Source organism: Dromiciops gliroides, chromosome 4 (genome assembly GCF_019393635.1).
Source record: "Dromiciops gliroides isolate mDroGli1 chromosome 4, mDroGli1.pri, whole genome shotgun sequence".
NCBI classification, from domain to species: domain Eukaryota; kingdom Metazoa; phylum Chordata; class Mammalia; order Microbiotheria; family Microbiotheriidae; genus Dromiciops; species Dromiciops gliroides.
The window spans coordinates 13,023,667-13,045,728 of record NC_057864.1 but is presented as its reverse complement, the minus strand read 5'-3'; the positions used below and the strand labels follow the sequence as shown (position 1 = coordinate 13,045,728).

Here is a 22,062-nt window from a genome sequence, read left to right as displayed (position 1 = left end):
CCCTGAAAGGAGCAAAAAGTCCTTCGGAGTTTGCAGAGAAATACCCCAGGAAAGTCCTGTCTTTGCAACTGCTCAAGTGGGACTCTCCCCTAACTCTCAAGGTCCCGCAACTTCGCACTTGTGACCAGAAGTGCCCTTAGCTTCCCTGGTGAGGGGCGCCCTGGTGCTCCTAAGGTGCTGGCCCCCATTCCAGGGTGGGCAGCGCTGGCTGACTCACGCTGCTGCTTCCTCTTCTCTTTTTTTTCTGTTTGCTGTTCTAGGAGCCAAGCCCAGGACCTTCTCAGACCTGCCTTCCGGCTCCAAGCTACCCAGTCCCCTGAGCTGCTTGGAAGCAGATGAATAAGGGTAAGTAAAGAGCCGCTGACGTTTCCATGCTCAGTCGTTATTGCTATGTCACTAGTTATAATATTAAACTATAGGAAAACATAAGGCTGTTAATCAATATTTGTTGTAGTTGCCATCCTCCTAGAATGGAGGCTTAACACAGAGACTGGAATATAGTAGGTGATCAATAGATGTTTCTTGACTAATTGATTGAATGGATACCCCATTAAGGAAGGAGTAGACTCTGGCTTTGTTTTTAAGCATTGGTTTCAGTTAAGATTTTTAAAAAATAGGTTTTTTAAAAGATGAAGCCATCCTAACACATAAGTACACTTCTTTCTACTAGTTTAACCTACTGAGTGCCAAGCACTAGTTGGCCAACATCCATCTTTTTATTAGTGTCAGTAGTATCCAACTTTTTGAAACTTCTGAATGGTATAAAATAAATAAAATTGGACAATTTAGACACCCAAAAAAGGCCCATTTGCCTTTCCATTAATCAAACTTCTACATGCACCCCCATACTGTTTTCTTTTCTTTTCTTTTGAACTTAATTGTCATACTTCTGCTTTTCATTCATAGAACCTATTGTGTGTTTACCAATGGCTTAGAAGGAATCCAGTAACTTCAAAAGGCTGGATGAACAACATTTTAGTACCTACTATGTGAAGCTAGGTGGTGAAGTGAATAGATTCCTCACCCTGGAATCAATAGGACCTGAGTCAAAATCCTTCCTCAGACACTTACTGACTGTGTGACCCTGGGCAAGTCATTTAACCCCATTTGCCTCAGTTTCTTCATCTGTACAATAAGCTGGAGAAGGAAATGGTAAACCACTTCAGTATCTCTGCCAAGAAAACCTCAATGGAGTCATGGAGAGTTGGACATGACTGAAACAACTCAACAACATGTGCCAAACATAGTGCTAATTTTCCCACAGGAAGACTTTCTTATACAGAAGGGCCAAAATTTTCTGAATGTGAATTGGCAGCCAGGTGGAGGGTAGAGTTTAACAGAGGGTTATCTGCTACTTTCTTGGTGAACCATGTCAGTCACGATGCTGACATGGTGGTGGGAGGTGGGAGGACAGATCACGTTCAAACCTGGGAAGTGCCAAGCACTGGGATAACACTTCCTTGGATTTCTCTATCCCTTCTCTATCCCAGTCATCTACATGTAGGGACATCTTTGATCAGTTTGCTCTTGTTGGAGCATTGATTTTAAGCTGGAAGCAACCAATCCAACTCCTTCATTTTAAAGATGAGGAAACCTAATTCCAGAGAGAAGGAAATGGCAGGCCACTCCAGTATCCTTTCCAAGAAAAATCCATGGACAGAATGGTCCATGGGGTCCATGGGGTTATGAAGAGGGGGACATGACTGAACAACAAACTGCAGTTGCTCAGAGGGGAAGGCACATGTCCATGGACGCCCAGGTAGTAGAGGTGGTAGCAGCAGGAATTAAATCCAAGCTCTCTGACTTCAAATCCAGCCATTATTGCCTTAGGACATTTCATTTATCTGTTTCTCTCTTATTTTCCCCACTGCCCCTATTTTCCTAAGCTCTTGTCCCTTTTGGGGGTATTATTTTTGATGTAACAGGCGGAGAGCTGAGGGAATTTCACATGTACACAACCTTTTAGCATTGGGAGCGGAAGATGTTTGATTTAGGTAATGGGTAAATCCAACATGAGCTGAGCACAGGGCACAGAGCCCTTGCAAGGTAAATTTCAGAATCACAGGGGTTATTTTGTTCAAAAATTAACTCCAGAGGATTTCCAATGAATAAGGACAGATCAAATCAAGAGGCATGATCCTGGCTTGACTCACAAAAGGGAGAGATTCCAACACTATGGGTAAAAGGCAACAGATTTGTTACAAGCTTGTACTTTTTTTCACTTAAACTTTGGGGACAAGAGATGCAAGTAAAGAAAATCTTGACTTCTCAAGTTCCTGGAATAATTGGCCCACTTGGAAGAGCCCTCTGAAATCAGCCATCGGGAGCAATATAAACATCCTCCTCCCTGCAAAATGAGGGCCGGATGAAGGTGGAGAAGGGCTGGTGCTTCTGGTTAAGTGTTTGAGCAGGAGAGGGCAAGTCACAGGCATGAGCTGCCTTGGCCAGCTCTTTCATTCATTCAGCATTCAAGAGGTATTAATTAAGTCCCTCCTATATGCAATGTCCTGAGTAAGGTCTGGGGAAAATGGTAACTAAGTCACTGTCCTCCCCTTCAGTACCTTATAGTCTAGGGTCTCTGACATTATCTGTATGATGAAGGGCAAGTCATGAATCACTAAGGGTCTCTGTTTCCTCATCTGTAAAATGGGGGTCATCATAACAGCTACCTCAGGGTAATTGAGAAGATCAAGTGACATTATGTATGAAAAATGCTTTGCAAACTTGAATGTGCTAAAGAAATGCCCATGATTACTATGAACCTGCTTGAGATGTGGTCTGTTCTCACTTAGTGAGGGGCCTAGAGTAAGGAGGGTCTGGGCACAAAGCTCACATCTTTTTTTTTTTTTTTTTTGGCTGGGCAATGAGGGTTAAGTGACTCGCCCAGGGTCATACAGCTAGTGTCAAGTGTCTGAGGCTGGATTTGTACTCAGGTCCTCCTGAATCCAGGGCCAGTACTTTATGCACTCTTCCACCTAGCTGCCCCCAACAAAGCTCACATCTTACAAGGTACAGTTGTATGACTCTGGGCAAGTTCTTTAGGCTTCCTCAGACTCAGTTTCTTCATCTGTAATATGGTGATTATAATAGTATTTATATCTCAAGGATCAAATATAAAAACTGATTTTGCTTTCTAAAGTGCTTCATAACCTATTCCACCTTTCCAAGCTTTTTAGACATTATCCCCACCCCAACTGCCATATGTACTCTATGAGCCAAAGCCACTGGCATCTCGGCTGTGCCTTGAACAAGATACTCCCAACTCTGAGCATTTAACCCAGCTGTCCTCCATGCATGGAATAGTTTCCCTCTTCATCTCTACCTCCAGGCTTCAATGGCTTCCTTCCTAACTCCTTAAAGGAGCCTTTCCCAGCCCCTGTTAATGCTAGTTCCTTCCCTCTGAGATTATCTAGCATTTATCATTCATATATATATACATACACATACTTATATATGTATATAGATAGATAGATAGATAGATACACATATTTGTTGTTATTGTTTAGTTGATTAGTTGTGTCCTACTCTCTATCATCCCATTTGGGGTTTCCTTGGGAAAGATACTGGACTGATTTGCCATTTCCAGATCATTTGACAGATGAGGAAACTGAGGCAAACAGGGTTAAGTGACTTGCCCAGGGTCACACAGTAAGTGTCTGAGGCAGGATTGATCCAGGTCCTCCTGATTCCAGGTCTAATACTATATCCACTGTGCCACCTAGCTGCCCTGTGTGTATGTACAACTCTCTCTCTCTCTCTCTCTCTCTCTCTCTCTCTCTCTGATATATGTGTGTATATGTATGCATGTATGTGTGTCTGTATATATGTATATATAATGTATACATATACACATACAAATACATAAACATGACATAGACATACATCCACATGTGTGTGTGTATACACACACACACACATATATATATAGAGAGAGAGACAGAGAGACAGAGAGGTGGGAAGGGAGGGACCATTTGTACACAGTTATTGAATTTTTTCCCATTAGATTGTGTGCTCTTTGAAGGCAGGGACTGTTTTTGCTTTGTTGGTGGTGGTGTTGTTGTTTCTTAGCATAGTACCTGCACTTAAGAAATGTTTGTTGATTTGACTTGATTGACTTGTGAACATAATATAACATGTAATCCTTTGCAATCTTTAATGTGCTTGCTCTCTTTCTCAGCTAGCTTTTATTCTTGTTGTTGTTAATATTTTGTAAGAAGCCTCTACTGTAGGGGCAGCTAGATGGCACAGTGGATAGAGCACTGGCCCTGGAGTCAGGAGTACCTGAGTTCAAATCTGGCCTTAGACACTTAACACTTACTAGCTGTGTGACCCTGGGCAAGTCACTTAACCCCAATTGCCTCACTAAAAAAAAAAAAAAAAATTAAAAAAAAATTAAAAAAAAAAAAGAAGCCTCTACTGTGGAAGGGCCTTTATTTCACAGCCTGTGGCTACCTTAGTATCCACCTTTTGTCATGAATTAATTGAATCAGTCAAAAAGCATTTATTCATTGTTTTCCACATGCCAAGAACTGTGTCTAATGTTGGGGATTAAAGATGAAAATAAAAGAGCCCCTGCCTGGAGAAGTTCCCATTAGAATGGGGGACAAAACACTAGCACATTTAAGGTGATACCAAATCAATGTCAGATGATTTTGAGAATCAGGGCATGAGCAGGTGGGAGATCTGACCGTCTTCTCTCCTATTAGTAACAAAGGACATGTGATTTATTGATTACAAATTCTTCAGAGAATTTTCTCCACTATACTTCCCTCTTAGAATCTGGAGTTTTCTTTGAAGATCAATTCAAATAATTCTTTCTACATGAAGCCCTTCCTGATCTTCTATGCAAACCCTTGCCCCAGCTGTTAGTGCTTCCTCCTTAAAACAAAACAAAACAACAAAACAAAACTGGATATTTACTTTGAGAGGCTGTGTTTCATGGTGGTTAGTGAGCTGACTGCAGAGTCAGGAAGAATTATTTCAAATCTCTTTTTACCCATAATTGCTGTGTGACCCTGAGCAAGTCATCTCTCAGAGCCCCAAGCCAGTCTCTGAGAATAAACTTCAGAGAAGGTGCTAGCCTGTACCTTGATGAGTCAGCTAGGTGGACACAGGGCACAGAGAGAGACAGAGACAGAGATAGAGAGAGACAAAGACACAGGGAATGATTGGGATTTTCTAGGAGCTATAAGAATGGACACTGAGTCTGGAAGACTTCCAAAGTTTGGATACTGCCTCATACTTACTAGTTGGATAATCATGGGTAAATTACCAATATCTCTTATCTTCTGTTTCCTCATCTAGAAAATCAAGGAATTAGACTCAATGGCCTGTTAAGGTTTCTTGAAGGTTAAAATTGATGATGCTGTATGATTTTAAGAGCTCCTCCCCTCAGGTTACCTAAACCAATGAAATTATAGGTCTGCTTTCAAAAAAGTTTTGCATATATTTCTATATGAGTGTGGTTATTTGTATATGTACATATAGGTCACACACATGTATATATGTATGTGTATATGCACACACCAGATAGATACATATGTATATGTCTGCACATGTGCATGAGTACATGCACATACATATATGCATGTGTTTGATATATATGTATATGTTTATAGCCAGCCCCTTCTCCAGGAGGATGTAAGTTTCCTTCAGATCAGCATTTAGTCAAGGTCATGACACATAGTAAGTATTTAATAATTGTTCATTGATTGATTAGTCAGGGAGTTACTCTGCATGCAAGTTTACCTGGCTTTTCTTTAGAATTTTATTCTTATTCCCTATCCATACAGACTGCTGTCATTCTCTTCCATAAACATAGAGCTGGTTGCAATCAGCCTGTGGGAAAGTACCATATCAATTGGGAGGCCCTGGCTTTGGAAGTCTGGACAGTTTGATGAATAACTTTAGTTCCAGTCAACAGATATTTGTTAAATGCCCACTACTGTCAATCAATAAGTATTTATTGAGCATCTACTTGTGCCAGGCTCCATACTATTGTATTTTCCAGTCAGTATGCTTAGGTCAATGGGACATTCCCATGATTTTAGAACCCTTTCCTGTGTGCCTATGATGGTTATGCCCCAATTAGGGGTATTTCTATGCTCATGACTGGTTGCCTATTTTTGCCACATTATCTTCCTCATTCCTCTAAGGAGACTGAAGACCTTGTGTGCTTCTTGTCAATGACTCTTGGTCTAGTTATTTACATAGAGCTGAGCTCTGCTCTGCAATACTAATGGTATATTGTGGGATCTTTACATTATGTTCCCCTCTTATTTCATGCTGGCATTCAGAGAATTTCCTCTCCTCCCTTGCCTTTTCCCCACTGTTCCATAAATCCACCTTGATTTCTTCTTAGAACCTCTCTCTACACTCAGACCCAGAAGGTGGTCGGCACATTCCCGAGAGGAAGCTGAGTGACTTTTTTTGTTGCTGCTGATTGGGAATTTATGTCGGTCCAACTGTACCAACATTTCTCACCAATTATTCCTGCTGGGTGAAGGCACTGACAACTTGAAAACATGCATATTGTGCTGGATGGAGGGGCACAATTTGCTATCACCACTGGGTTGTTGTGCTATGTGGCTCCATTTAACACACACACACACACACACACACACACACACACGGTGAGTGCACACATACACACATATTCTGGTCTACTGCACAGAAAGCTGCCTTTTCTGATTTGGAAAAAAAAAAAAGAACCTGGGACTATATCCTGGTATTATAACCCTTGCTCTCTCCTTAGCACTGATGGCTCTAAGGGAAAAGCATTCCCCTGCTGAGTTCTCCCTAGTAGTTCCTTAAAAGGTTGAGCCATTCTACTTATGTGTTTATCTTTATCTTCATTCTTGGGGAATCATGGAGATTGCATGGCTTTCCATCACAGGATTCCCACTGAGATTTATTCTCATGTTAGTATCATCAAGGCATTTTTTTCTTTTTTACTTTCATTTGCTTAGTTATTTGTTTATTTGTTTGCTGGTGTCTATTTCAGGGTCATAGATTTAGGACTGGAAGGCACCTTGGAGGGCATTTTGTCATGCTTATTTTTTTGTTGTTCTTGAGTGGTTTCAATCTTTGTGACCCCATTTGGGGTTTTCTTGGCAAAGATACTAGAATAGTTTACTATTTCCTTCTCTACGTAATTTTACAGGTGAGGAAATGGAGGCAAAAAGAGTTAAGTGACTTGCCCAGGGTCACACCATTAGTAAGTATCTGAGGCAGAATTTGAACTCAGGAAGATGAGTTTTCCTGACTCCAGGCTCAATGCTCTATTTATTGCACTGCCTAGCTGCCCTCTTCCCTTAGTTTATGTATGTGGAAACTGAGGCCAGAGAATTAAAGTAGTTTGCCAAGGTCACGTAGCTTGTAAGAATCTGAGATGGGATTTGAACCCCAGGTCCCTTGACTCCAAATCTAATACAATTTCCAGTGTACCACACTGCTTCTCTTAGGGTCTCTTTGGTTTACATAAAAGCAAGGGTTCTCACCATGGGGTTTATGAATATGTATATATCTATATCTATGTCTATGTCTATATCTATCTCTATACACACATGTATACATATGTCTTTGTATGTATATACACATTTATATGTGTATGTATATGTATAATTTAATCATTTCGTTTCAATGTAATTCGTTTCCTTTGTTATCCTGTGTGTTTTGCTTTAGGCATTTGAAAATATTATGTTTTAGAATAGACTTCATTAGATTGCCAAATGGGTCCACGAAACGCATTAAAATAAAAAGGTTAAGAACCTTTAAAATGGATTAAAATTAATTATTTGCTTCTTCTTTCAGGTTGTATTAGGGAATACATTTCTAGTAAAAAAGAATAACTGCCAGCCCCAGTGGGTTAGAGCGGTGCTCTGCTTTCGACCCATGAATACAGTCTAGCCTGGCATCAGTCCTGTGTCAGTCTGTTTTATAATGAAGAGGGTTAAGCTCACTGTTTCCCACAATCCTTAGCTATTAACCCAGAGCTCTGGCACCCTGGGAATACTTTGCAACTTATGTTTTAGAATGTAGCTCATGTCGAGGGTCTCTCTAAAGGCAGGGGGTAGAAAGGCACTAAATGTAAAATGTGAATCATGTATGGTACAGATATTTATTTTCAACATGAGAGAAATTCTAAAGTACACAAAAGACAGAGTTCCATAGCTTTTGTTGGTGGTGGTCATTTGCTTCAATCATGTCTGACTCTTTATGACCCCATGGTTTTTTTTTGGAAAAGATATTGGGGTAGTTTGTCATTTACTTTTCCAGTTCATTTTGCAGATGATGCAACTGAGGCAAACAGGATTTAGTGACTTGCCCAGGGTCACACAGCTGGTAAATGTCTGAGGTCAAATTTGAACTCAGGATGATGAATCTTCCTGATTCCAGGCGTAGGGCTAACTAACTGCCTAACTGCCACATCACAACTTTAATAAGCATAAAAGTGAACTAAGACTTTAGGGATATAATGTATTTGTTACTTAAAGCAAGATTCATTAGATTGATTTATAACCATAGTTATAATCTTTTTAGGAGGTTGATACTTAAATCAAACAAAGCATTAAATAGTTTTTGGAGTTTCAGGGTAGGAATTGTTGTATTCTGCCTCAGTTTTTAACTGTCCATATAACTCCTGGCCCATGTCTTTTAGCAAAATAGACCAGGATTGGACCCATCTTCTTGTTGATGGTTGTCTTCTTCCAGAATGCTGCAGTAATAGCCGAGGACCGCTCTCCAGAATGCGAATCATCTCCAGCCAAAAGCATTCAGGACTTCTTGAAAGCACAGGAAAACTATGCAATCCCCTAACATTGGGAAAGAACAAATGACCAAAGGAAGCCCCAAGGCAGCTCAGCATGGACTCCATCTGCTATGTGATCATAGCCCTTTGGCAGCTGGATTAGGGATAATACATCCTGCCCCTCCCCCAGAACTCCGAGAAAGTGGCTCAAACTAATCCTGAAACAATCCACAGCTGGAAGGGAAGAGAGGATTGAGGTTGGGTTCTAACAATTTGTAAATGATTAATGAGTCATCAGCTTTTCTTGTGGTCAACAAGGGGACTGACTATCACATCATCTCCAAGTGCCAAGCCATTCAACATTATTTCTCACATGACTATAGGCACAGCTAGGCGGCACTCCAGTACATAGAGCACTGGCCCTGACGTTGGGAGGACCTGAGTTCAAATCTCTCCTCAAACACTTACTGTGTGATCCTGGGCAAGTCACTTCACCCCAATTGCCTTAGAACATCTGGGGGCATCGCCAGTTGTCCTGTATCTTGCCACTAGACCCATATTGCTCTGGAGTAGAGAGTTAGGTTGGTGACCTTGCACAGCCGTCCTTCACTTAAATCCAATTGACTGCAAGTCATGACATCACCTCCCAATATTATGGTCACTTTTGACTTTTTTTTTTTTTAGTGAGGCAATTGGGGTTAAGTGACTTGCCCAGGGTCACACAGCTAGTAAGTGTTAAGTGTCTGAGGCCGGATTTGAACCCAGGTCCTCCTGACTCAAGGGCCGGTGCTCTATCCACTGCGCCATCTAGCTGCCCTATTATGGTCACTTTTGAAAAAGAAGGACAAATGACAACAACATATGACTATCAGTAGCCAAGATGAACAGTTTTGTGCATTCCCAGAGGTAACCCATCATCCAAATGGAAATGATACTATAAGAAAGAGATTAATTTTGAAAAACTCTTTTGCCTAGCCACAGGAAAGATAACCTCTGTCTCGCTTATAGACTACATTAAGATGCCCTCTCACTACGGTATGATCAATAGAATTAATTAGGGTTAGAAGACACATGTAGCTATTCAACAAAACTCTTTACCAAATATATTTTAATTTACTTTTTTTTTTTTTTTTGGTAAGGCAGTTGGGGTTAAGTGACTTGCCCAGGGTCACACAGCTAGTAAGTGTCAAGTGTCTGAGGCCGGATTTGAATTCAGGTCCTCCTGAATCCAGGGCTGGTGCTCCATCCACTGTACCACCTAGTTGCCCCACTTTCATTTACTTTTGTAGATTTTAGTCAGCTGTAATCTCTGCTTAGAAGGCTATCCTATTTTATTCCATTTTTCAAGGAATAGATTTCAGTACATAAATATGCCTGCAATAAATTATAGACTTTAAAAAAGTCCATCACACATAAGTATTCCACTGGCTAAATGAAAGTATAATCCACATATCTGGGTGCCACAGCTGCAAGGGGGCAGTCTAACTTTCCTTCTCCCATTTTACAGATGAGGAAATTGAAGCCCAGAGATGGGAAGTGACTTGGGAGGCTGTCCAACAGAGCCCCAAATTTGTTGGCAATATATCGATAGGTTCACATCAATTCAATTAACTCTTCCTGGCCTCAGGTTTCTTATTTTAATATGAAGGGACTAGAATGGGGCATCTCCTGTCTCTTGTATCTCTAAATCTATGATTCTATGGTATTTTACACATAGTTGCCCTGGGAGTAAATAGCAGAGATTTGGAATTTGAACTTGGAAGAATGGATGATTGATTTTTAAGGGATCCGCCAATGAATGACTTACATCTTACTTCTTTCCTAAAATATCACTTTGTCATGGATGCTTTTAGTGTTTTGAGAACAAAATTAGGAGTTTACAAAGCCCAGCAGCTGGACTCTAGTCCTGAATTGAGCACCTTCTATGTGGCTCCTGTGCGATTGTAATTGTGTTCACAATTACAAGGAGAGTGGAACACCATCCATACCATTACATCCAGATATAAGAGAGGATTCAAAAGTTGAGTTAACTAATTAGCAGCGGGTTTTCAAAAATGTATCCTGATTAAGATGGTGAGGATTTGGCAATGTCTAATCAATTCTGAGAATTTGTATAAGAAAGTGAATCCAAAGCAGACATTGTCCTCCTTAGCTGTGGCCAACGAAGGCCCTGTTTTCAGTCCCTTTTGTCCATTTTAGCTCACGTTTGTCCAAAAAGGTCATGATGACCAACTATTTACCTGTCTGAAGAGAGCAGATAGCTTCAAAAATTTCTATGAAAAATATTTTCAAAGGAAGGTAGGAAATATCATTGGGAAGCTATCTTCCTACTGCCAAGAACATTTAAATCAGGAGCCAACCTGGCCCCCTAAGGTGTATTATGGAGTCCTTTGTTGCTTGCTTCAGATGAATCTGTAATCAGATGAACAAATCTTCCCCAATGGAGACATGCTTTTACACAGCTTTCTTTTTATTCTAGAATTGTGTTTACCTGAATATGACAGCAGAAGCAATTGGTGTCTATTTAAGACCCAGAACAGGGTTGAGAAGATTAGATGAGGAAAGCAATGCAAATTGATGTAGGCTATGAACTGAAAACAAACACGAAATTTTGCTTGAGACCACTGACCTAACAAATTCTGTCCATGTAAAATTTTCCTTATAACTCCTTTGAAAACATTTGAAAAATAAGGGTTTGTTTTGCTGCTGGCATCCTTAGGAAATTAGTTAAGGCCTCTCTTCATTATTGAGATGGAAGGACCAAACCTGAGAGGAAGAGTCTGCTTTGGATAATTGGCTCTTTGACTCTTCCACAGATCCAGGAAAGAAGCCCAGGTATCGTCCTAACCGATGCTTCTCACAGTAAGGTACTGTTGATTTATCCATGCCATAGTCAGTTGCTCCCTGCTTAAGAATACTCTTCTCTCATGGATCTAGGGTCTAATACATGTAGATGGCCCTTCTCATAATTCAGATTGTTACCCATCCATACTGTCCATCCTTGTCTGACTTCTGTCCATGTTTGTTTCCACAAGGGGCCTACATAATATGCCAGGATCCTTCTTTGCTTTCTCCTAAGCTAACATGCATCTCCTTGGCTATCCACTTGTTACACATAACTGGAACCATGTGAACCATACACATTCTATTGTGGTTCTGCCTTTCTTTGATTATATCCTTCATTTTGGTTATTTGTTATATGCTGTAGTCTACTTGTGACCCTCTTCATTGCCCTGAGTAATAATTATGTTAAATTCTCTGGCATTTGTAATGGTCCATGATTTACAGCCATATGATATAGGTAGAATTTTAGTGTTGATAAGATGGAATTTGTTACTGGAAGGCATTTCAGGCTCTTTTTTTGGCATTTCAGGTTTTTAAGAGAACTAGGTAACTTCCCTAAAATAGCTCTCTTCTTTTTAAATTCTATACCCAATATTTGTAGTATCTGTCAAAAATGATCAATCTATCTATATATCTATTTATGTATCTATGGATGAACAACCTATAGATTTCATTTTTCTGTGTATCTATATATGTATTCATCAATGTAAAGACAACTTATAGACTTCATTTATCAATACATATTTATCTGTATAGACAAGCATTTTCTAGAGTTCAGCCATCAGCCTATTTATCACATCATACATATCTATCATACATAAACACATTAGTATTTTTATCTGTGCACAGATGAGCAAACTGTAGAACTCTGTCATCAGTATGCATGCTCATCTGAACATATGCTATATGCTGGACAATAGCCATTTTCATCCATTTGTTTTCTCCTATGTGAATGGTTAGGCCAACTTCTTCAGGGTAGTGATGGATCTCACTCAGGATGTGATAAAATATTATGTGATGCACATTTATTAAGCAGCTACTATGTGTTAGGCACTGTGCTAAGTGCTGGGTATAGAAATAAGGAAAAGAAACACAGTCCTGTTCTTCAAAGAACTTATAATCAGATAGTGGACGTCAATGCACAAGAAGAAGCTGAAAAGGGAGGTGAGGGGGAGGTCAGAGTATACTCAGCTGGGGTATGATAAAGGGGATAGACTTGAAGCGAACCAGAGCAGCTGGTGGTAAATGAGGAGATAGCTGGGGATCTGAGCCCTCAATAATGGGGGCTATGGGAAGAGTTTTTTTTTTTTACTTTGCTTTTTAGACCTCTAATCAGAGATTCAGAAGCAACTGAAGGTACTGATGAGATGTAAGTACCAATCTATGTGATGATGTGTTTTATGGTGATGAGTTTACGTAGGTTGGGCATGATGAAGATGATGGTGGATTAGAACTGAGCAGAGCAGAGCTATTGGCAAATGGAGACCCCCCCTCCCCAAGTGTCATGATGATTTTGAGGGGTTTGAAGTTACCAGCACAAGGTTATTTGCAAACATGAGCCTCTGGAAGATTTTACCATCCATAAGGAATCCCTCTTTAGTTTGGACTCTGTGATGGATCTCCTCTATAAAGAGCTCATCAGTAACAGGACGGTTGCCCTTGGCTCCAGTGTGTTGGAAGTTGAAGGGAGAATCATCTCACATTTCTATAGGGCTGGATGCATCTGGGATGAAAGGAGGTCATAGGATCATAAATTTAAAGCTGAAAGGGACATCAGAGGTCATCTAGCTCAACCCATACATTTTACACTTGAGAGAATTGAAACCTAGATAGATAAAATAACTTGCCAAAGGTCATACAGTGTTTCCCAGAAGACAGAGCTGGGAGGTGAACTCAGGACAGCAGACTCATGCCATTTCCATTGCACCTTGCTGACAGCACCCACCACCAGTGTATGTTGTAAAAAAGATTATAAATATTCTTAGAGGTGTCATCAGCCAGATCAGTCCGTCACACTCTTCAGAAAAGGAGGTAATAGGGCTCTGTGGCCATGAGGATTTTCCCCTTTGGTCAATATGTTACAGGTTTTGGCTGCCCTTTCTGGACAGGACTCTTTTCCATTAAGACTTCTTTTAATGTTCATTTGAGCATTATGTCACTTATACAAAATATTGTGCAAGATGATAGAGGAGATGTAGGTGTACCAGGCCTGGTGACAATCACTAGAATTTTTTAAATTAGGAGAGTATTGCTATTTTTCTTATATCTTGGTTCAAAATGATTTGACAGAGAAAAGAGAAGAATAAACACTTGGTAGAATTCTGAGGGAAGAAGGTGAATGTGGTGTTTGTTGCAGTCATCGAGAAGCTGCCACCCTTTTCTGTCATTTCCTTCTTTGTGACTTGTATGAAAAATGAAATTGTGAAGATTCTCTGTAGTGGTGTGGCTGATCAGGCCGAAAGAGGCCCAGCTGCAGGGGAGGTAGGCAGTTAAAGAGCACAGTAGGCTTCTCTCTAGGGCAGGGGAGTCAACCCTTTGCTTGTCACTGAAAAACCCCTTGGGCAGTCTGGGGAAGCCTTCTCAGAACAATGTTAAACACATAAAATAAAATGCATAGGATCACAAAGGAAACAATTTAATGGAAAGATAGTTCTTATACTGATATGATAAGACATATGAGATATGATGTGATATAACAGAGCACCAGTTCTGAAGTCAGAAGACCTGAGCTCAAATCTGGCTTTAGATCAGATAAAGAGGTGAAGACTCACTGAGTGATCCTGAACAAGTCATTTAACCTGTGTTTGCCTCAGTTTCCTCATCTGTTCAATGAGGATAATAGTCCCTATCTGCCTAAGTTGTTGTGAGGATCAATTGAGATAATAATTGTAAAAGTAGTTCGCATAGTGCCTGGCACATGGTAAACATTATATAAACACTAACTACTACTAATATTATTATAAAATCGCAAAATCATGTATACGTATATGATCTATATGTATATGTATGAGCATGTGCATGTGTGTATGTATATATGTTTAGGTATAGGTATGTGTGTATGTATATGTTTAGGTATAGGTGTGTATATATGTATCTGCATATGCACATGCATATTTAAATGTTATGGATTCTGGATTATCTACTTTACTGTTGTCATACTTAAAACAATGAGTGAGAGGACCTGAGTTCAAATCTGGCCTCAGACATTTGACACTTACCAGCTGTGTGACCCTGGGCAAGTCACTTAACCCCAATTGCCTCACTCAAAAAAACCCCCAACAACGAGTGAACATTTTTCAAGGATTCCTTTTCTTAAAGAAAGGGAAAGAGCAGAAAACTAGGACTCAGGAGATTTGGCTTCTAGACCTCAAGATAAGACTGTACATGTGTGAGTCAATGTGTGTGTTATTGTGTACACACATATGTATGAATGTGTGAGTGTATATGTGCATGTGTGTATGTGTGCATGTATGTGTGAACATGTGTCTTGGTTGGGGGGCACTGCAGGAGTGGAAGTGGAAGGGGCATGAAAACTGTTTGCAAGTATCTAAAAGACTGTCAGGGGAAAGAGGAAGTAGCCTTGTACTACTTAGCCCCAGAGGGCAGAACTAGGAGCATTGGGGGGAGAAGCGGAGGGATTTAAGCTTGATGTCAGGCAAGCTTCCTAATAACAAAGAGTTATTGTACTTTGTTATTAAAGAGGACTGTGACATTGGAGTGATGTCATGACTTGCACTGAATTGGAATTAAGTGAGGGAGGGCTGTGCAGTCACCAGCCTCACTCTCTCCTCCAGGATGACTGGAGATGGCGCTGGATGTTTTTAAGGCGATTGGGATTAAGTGACTTGCTCAGGGTCCCTCAACTAGTCAGTGTCTGAGGTGAGACCTATCCTGAAGTGGAATGAGCTGCCTCAGGAGCTCATAATTTTCCTCTCACTTGTCGTCTTCAATAAAAGCTATTTGACCATTGCTGGGTGGACAGAGGAGTAGGAGGTGTGGGTGGCATCATATGGGTTGGGTTAGACGGCTTCAAAGTCCCCTTTGGACAATATGATATGATATGGTATGATGCAATATGATATAATATGAAGATTTGGTTTGTTAGTAACTAACTTGAGGAATACACCTAATTCTGGAACTCCAATTTCCTCATTTTTAAAAATATTGACATTGGACTAGACATTTTCCCAATGTCCTTTTCATCTCAATGGCTCTGATTTCTAGGATTTCTAAATCACTTTAAGTTAGAGGGTGTTACATGAAATAGATTTAGAGGTTTCTATTGATACTTCCATGTAATAGGTACTATTTTTCAAGAGAGCTCTTCAATTCATTTATTGTTGGATTTGGCATTATTGGCATTCTTGGGACATGCTGTTGGCTGAGATTATTTGCAAGGTAAGATAATATTTCATGCCATCAGTCAGTAAATAAACATTTATTAAGCACCTACTATGTGCTAGACCCTGTGCTAAGGGCTGGGAATATAAATAAAGATAAAAAGATAATCTCTGTGTGTGGCCAGTGCAATGTACAAGTCAATATTTACATGTCTGGCTGATGGGGAGAATATCTTTGTCATACTTAATTGGCATGGATGCTCATGGCTGCTTTACCCTTTCATATAATTACTGATGTTTTAAGGATGAAGCTCTTAGTATGGTGCCTGGCACAGAGAAATCTCTTAAATAAATGCCTGTTGACTTGACTTGATATGAAGTTGGAGGGCAGTGACACCTTTTTATTATTGGTTCTAGACTATTGATTTTTGGCTGATTTGAACAGGTATTCTTTCTTCAATGGATCCTGGGTCTGATTCCTTGGGATAATTTTTAGAATTCTCACCTAGAACTTGAAGGCAACTCATTCTCAGTCTACTTAAATATTCTAATTTCTATGCATTTAGATCTTTTGGACATTTCAGATTTTATCCAATGAGTACATTTTATGAGAAGGAATTGCTATTTCTGGGAATCACACCTCCTACTTGGTTATCATGGGCAAGAAAGGGGCTCATCTGGAGAATACCAATGAGGTTCAGAAAAGAAAATTTCATTTGGATGATGGGTGATAATGCATAGCAATGGAGGTTGACCTCTCAGCTGCTTGGTGTAATTTGTTTCGTGTTTATTCCTTTCCTTTACTTCACACTTTCTCAAGACTAAGAGATACTTTAACAAAAGGTATTAAGAAAGTTAAAGTAAGATAATCATTCTCCATGGAGGGAGATTTAGGATAGAGAATAAATATTTTTCTGTAGTATTATACAACACATTTAGAACTGTTAAATTCTTTGAGTACAACAAATTAATTCTTTGTTTCCTTAACAAAAATAGATTTATTTCTATTAAAAATGGAATTTATAATCTATGTTAGAGTTTTCAAGTTGGTGGCATAGTGGATAGAGCCTTACACCTGGAGCCAGATAGACCTCAATCAAAACCCTTTCTCAGACAGCATCCAGATGACCCTAGCTGATCACTTAAAATCTCTTGGGCCCTTGTTTTTTTTTTTTTTTTCATTTGTAAAACAAGGATAATAATAACATCTACAAGGTATTTATGAGGATCAAATAATATACCAAAAATACTTCTTAAAACTTCAAGAGGCATATACATGTGTATTAGCTATTGTTATTATTCATAATAATAAAAAAGGAAAACATTTCAGGCAACACAAACATGCTTAGGGTACATGTAGGATTCTTTACTATGGTGTGGTTTCTATTTATGACAATGACACTATAATGTGTGATGTATCTTCCTATAAAGTTCCCAGGCTTCTCCTCTTAGAAATAATAATGGGGCCTTTTTGGGAATATGGTTGGTAGTTTCTATGGAATTCCTAAATAATATAAACTTTTTGAGGACAGGGGTTGTTTAATTTTTGGCTCCGTAATGTCAGTCTCTAACAATTCCTTTCCATAGTGGTGCTTAATAAAAGCTTCTTGTTTGGTTTTTTAAAAAAGGTATATTTTTATTCATGTTTGCAGTTAGTCCAAGAATCATGTAAGAAGCAATATAGTATAGTGAATACAGTACTAGCTAGGAACCTGGCATTAGGAAGACCTGTATTCAAATCCTTTCTTACACTTACCAACTACATGATTCTAGGCAAGGCACTTAGCTTGATTTACTCTAAGGACCTTTGAAAACAATCTGGCGAGCCCATAATTCTTAGCACCTTCTCCCTGCTCCACTCCCATACTGTTACAAAATGGAAGCAGAAGGAGATTTCATAGGATGGAGAGTCACTTTTCATTTTCATCTATTTCACTATGACTTCTGCTTAGGAAGTAAGAAGAGAGGACATCAAGAATATGGGACTGGAAAAGGGAGTCAGCCAGAAACCAAGAATGAGTGGTAGTAGATGCACAATTTAGGTGCTGCTAAGCCGAGGTAAAATATTGGTTGGGGGGGGGGAGGGGGGAACAATAGGAGGAGGCACATAGTTCTGTGAGTTGATCCACTGAAGACTTTTGTGAAGGCAGATATTTCCTGAGATGAAAAGTCATGGACAACATGTCAACAACAATGGAAATGGTTTCCACATCTTTGAAGCCATAAATCCATTAAACCAGTGTTGACAAACTCAGATAGAAATAAGGACCCCTAAACTACATGTAAAGATCTCTTCCAGATTAATATTGAATTACAAAGCCACGTGTTAACATTATCTATGTTTTATTATATTTTATTTATTTTGTTATTTCCCAATTACATTTTGATATTGGTTCAGGCTGCACTTAGAAGTGTTGTTGGGGGAGGGGGGACAATATGGAAGATAGTCTGTGTGTTTGATATATCCAGATTAAACCAATGAAGTGTTTTTTGAATCATATTAAACAGTGATTCCATGAACTAGAGACTTAAGTGAAATCACGAAATGTAGATCAGTATGTTTCAGGAGAATGAATTCTAGATTTGAAGTCAACAAACCTGGGTTTGGGTGTTGGATCTGTCATTCCATACCAGAGTAAACTTGACCAAGTCATCTCAGTTCTGTGAACTTCAGTTTTCTTATTTGCAAAATTAGGTCTTTGAATTAGCTGGCACCTATCGTTTCTTCCACCTGGAAAGTAGATGAGCCTAAGATGAGATCATTTGCAAAGTTTGCTTGGCTGACATTTGGTTACAAGATGTAGGGCTGACTCAAGGTGTGCCATGATACTTAACAGCACTGCACGAAATTGCTCTAAATAGGATACCTCCCTCCCTCAAATGTTATATGCAACAGATGATGATGAAATGCCTAGAAACTAAGTTATCACTTTGTTCTATCACTAATCACCAGTAGCTCAGAGGTTTTAGAATTAATGATAGAATTATAAATTAGTCATTCACTCAGCTCATTGCTCTATTTCTTGCTGGCTTAATTTCTCAGATGCAAAATTTGAAGCTAATACAAGTAGCATTGTCCCAAATATTTAATGACATACTAGGAGGAAAAGTATCCAAGAGCAGTTAGTCATTATTTACAAAGAAAAAAAAAACTTTTGGCTGAGCTCCACTATTTTTCCTTCTCCATTCATATTCATGGTATTTAAAGCAATGCCCAATGATTGTGGGTTTATTCTCCCCTTGAAGCAGATACTCTTCAGAGGAGCTATTTATCCACATCAAGGAAGATAATGGATCTTACTGAAATTTTTTTTCTGCAAAATGAGGTGAAGTGGCTATTCCCTCCTCATTGTAGAAGTCATGTGAAACCCACCAAGCTGCTCTGGAGGAAGGGAACAGAGTCATTCGATGCATGGTACAATCAACACCCAAGTAGGGTGATGGGGAGCTGAAGCTTATCTCTTGGCACCAAATGAGGATCTGTGAGCAATAATGACATTCTGGGAGAAGTGGATGCTTTCTCCTGCTCTTGTTTTTGTCCCATCTGTCCCCTATGTCTGGGATCCATTTCCACCTGACTTTGATCTCTTAGAATCTCTTCAGGAATCAAGAACAGCCCACATGGAGCCTTTCCCCAACTACATTACATTTCAAACAGAAGAGACAGTAGCATAGAGGAAATGGAACCATTTTTGAAATCAGAAAGATCTGGATTCAAGTCCTGTATATGCTATAACAGCTTTGTGTGGAAAAAATCACTGAAGTCTCAGCATCATTCTCTCAGGTTCTAAGTTGAAGAGGAGGTATATTGGTAAGGTGACTTTCCTTATCTGGGAATTCCTTACACCAATGAAATCACATGTCCAGTCTCTATCCCTATTTAGAATATAAGCTTCTTGAGAATAGGAATTCTTTGTACTCACATTCCTAGCATCTCACATAGTACCTGGTACATGTTGTATCTTTGTTGATTAATTTCATCTTTGATTTATTTTTTTTATTGTTCTTAGTGAGGCAATTGGGGTTAAGTGACTTGCCCAGGGTCACACAGCTAGTAAGTATTAAGTGTCTGAGGCTGGATTGGAACTCAGGTCCTCCTGACTCCAGGGCTGGTGCTCTATCCACTGCACCACCTAGCTGCCCTCATCTTTGATTTATATTTATGTATGCACATGTTGTCTCCTCTGATAGAATGTAAGCCCCTTGAGGGTAGGGATAGTTTCCCTTTTGTATTTTAACCCTAGGGCCTAGCACAGTGCCTGGCACTTAGGAGGCTCTTAAAAATAATGGTCATTGGGGCCTTGCTTGCTTTGCTTCGTGTTTTATCAATGGCATCTATATTGAAAAATCTGGGTGAGGCAGATTTAAGTGATGGACAGCTGCCTTTTTATTTTCCTCTCTTTCAAGCTAATTTACATATCATACATTGCTGACTTAGAGAGGGACAGCTTGTGTTGAAGCTTCCTAGAACATGGTTTGCCATCTCAGAGAGGACTTAGTGATCAGATTGAATGCAACTCAGGCCTTCAGAATATACATTGGTTGCAGCAGAAATGCCAATTTTGTTCAGCACGACGTGTTTTGTGTGGGAAGATATTTGGCACATAGAGACTGTAAAGTAGATTCAGATTTGGGGGGAAATGCCCTTCAGCTTTACTGTGTGGCAACTAATTTGTAATTTTATAATTTCAGGTCTAAAATGGGCTCATTAACTTTTTTTTTTTTTGGTGGGGCAATGAGGGTTAAGTGACTTGCCCAGGGTCACACAGCTAGTAAGTGTCAAGTGTCTGAGGCTGGATTTGAATTCAGGTCCTCCTGAATCCAGGGCCAGTGCTTTATCCACTGCATCACCTAGTTGCTCCCTGTGCTCATTAACTTTGAAGGAGATGGTGTATGTGTATCCAATATATACGTAGATGCCCTTTGTATTCTGAGAATCAGAATATATGAGATACTGTGCCAGGAAGTTAAGTTCTCTTCCCCTCTACTTCATGGAATCCCAGGTTCCCTTTAAAACACACTCAAGTGGCTCCTTCCTATATGAATCCCCCCTATGCCTATCCTCAGTTAGTAATAATGGCTAATAATTAGATCGAGCCTTAAGGTTTGCAAAGTACTTTGCATGTGTTTTCTCATTTGATCCCCACAACAAATTTAGGAGGCAGGTGCTGTTATTACCCTCATTTTGCAGTTAAGAAAATTGAGGCTGAGCTTTTGTGGCTTGCTTAGGGTTACATAGTTGGTAATTGATTCTCTGAGTTTGAATTCCAACTCAGATCTTCCTGATTCCAAGTCAGCCCCCTGGCCTCCAGTGAGCTGCTTAGCTTCTCCCTCTGGAAATCACTTTGTTTTTACTAATCTGTCTTTGGTGACAAGGAAGTTCCTTAAAGGGGGGTGGGGCAGGACTCTGGTTTATTTCATTTCCATATTGCCAAGACCTAACATGATGCTTGGCATGGAGGGTGAGGTACTTAATAAATGTTTCCTGAATTTAAATGAATTGCACCAATATTAATTTCACTGGAAAGTGAGTGGAAGACCACAATGATGATAGGACTGGTCACTCAACAGTCATTCAACAAGCATTTAGTATGTACCTGCTGTGTGTCAGGAATTATAGGAGCAGTAGAGATAGATATGGTAGTGGCAATAACAACAACAATGACGATAAAAATATGAGATCATATGTAAAGTACTTTGCAAAATTTTAAAGCACAACAGAAACTCTAGCTATGGTTAATAATAATAATCTGGGGGCAGTTAGGTGGCGCAGTGGATAAAGCACTGGCCCTGGATTCAGGAGTACCTGAGGTCAAATCTGGCCTCAGATACTTAGCACTTACTAGCTGTGTGACCCTGGGCAAGTCACTTGACCCCAATTGCCCTACCAAAAAAAAAATAATAATAATCTGACCCAGTGCTTAGTTCTGTGCCTGGCATATAACAGGCACTTAAATGTTTATGCATTATTGACTTTTGACACATTTAACAACAACTGCTGTTGCAACCTGGAGGTTAGGGCTTTTGCCTTCTAGCTCTCTATCTCTGTTGAGGGATCCCATTAAAATATAACCATGAATGCTTAGACCAAGTTCTGTACTCGTGGAGCCTGACCTTTAAAGAGAGGTC

At 39.7% G+C, this 22,062-nt stretch overlaps 1 protein-coding gene across 2 annotated transcripts in view; it reads left to right on the top strand.

Moving 5' to 3' along the window:
• PDE4B (phosphodiesterase 4B) overlaps positions 1-22,062 on the top strand; it is a 660,822-nt gene that overhangs the window by 1,669 nt on the left and 637,091 nt on the right. For both annotated transcript variants that reach the window (XM_044001361.1, XM_044001359.1), the window contains one exon: positions 261-345. The gene's annotated coding sequence lies outside the window, so the exon portion shown is untranslated. The remainder of the gene's footprint in view (positions 1-260; positions 346-22,062) is intronic.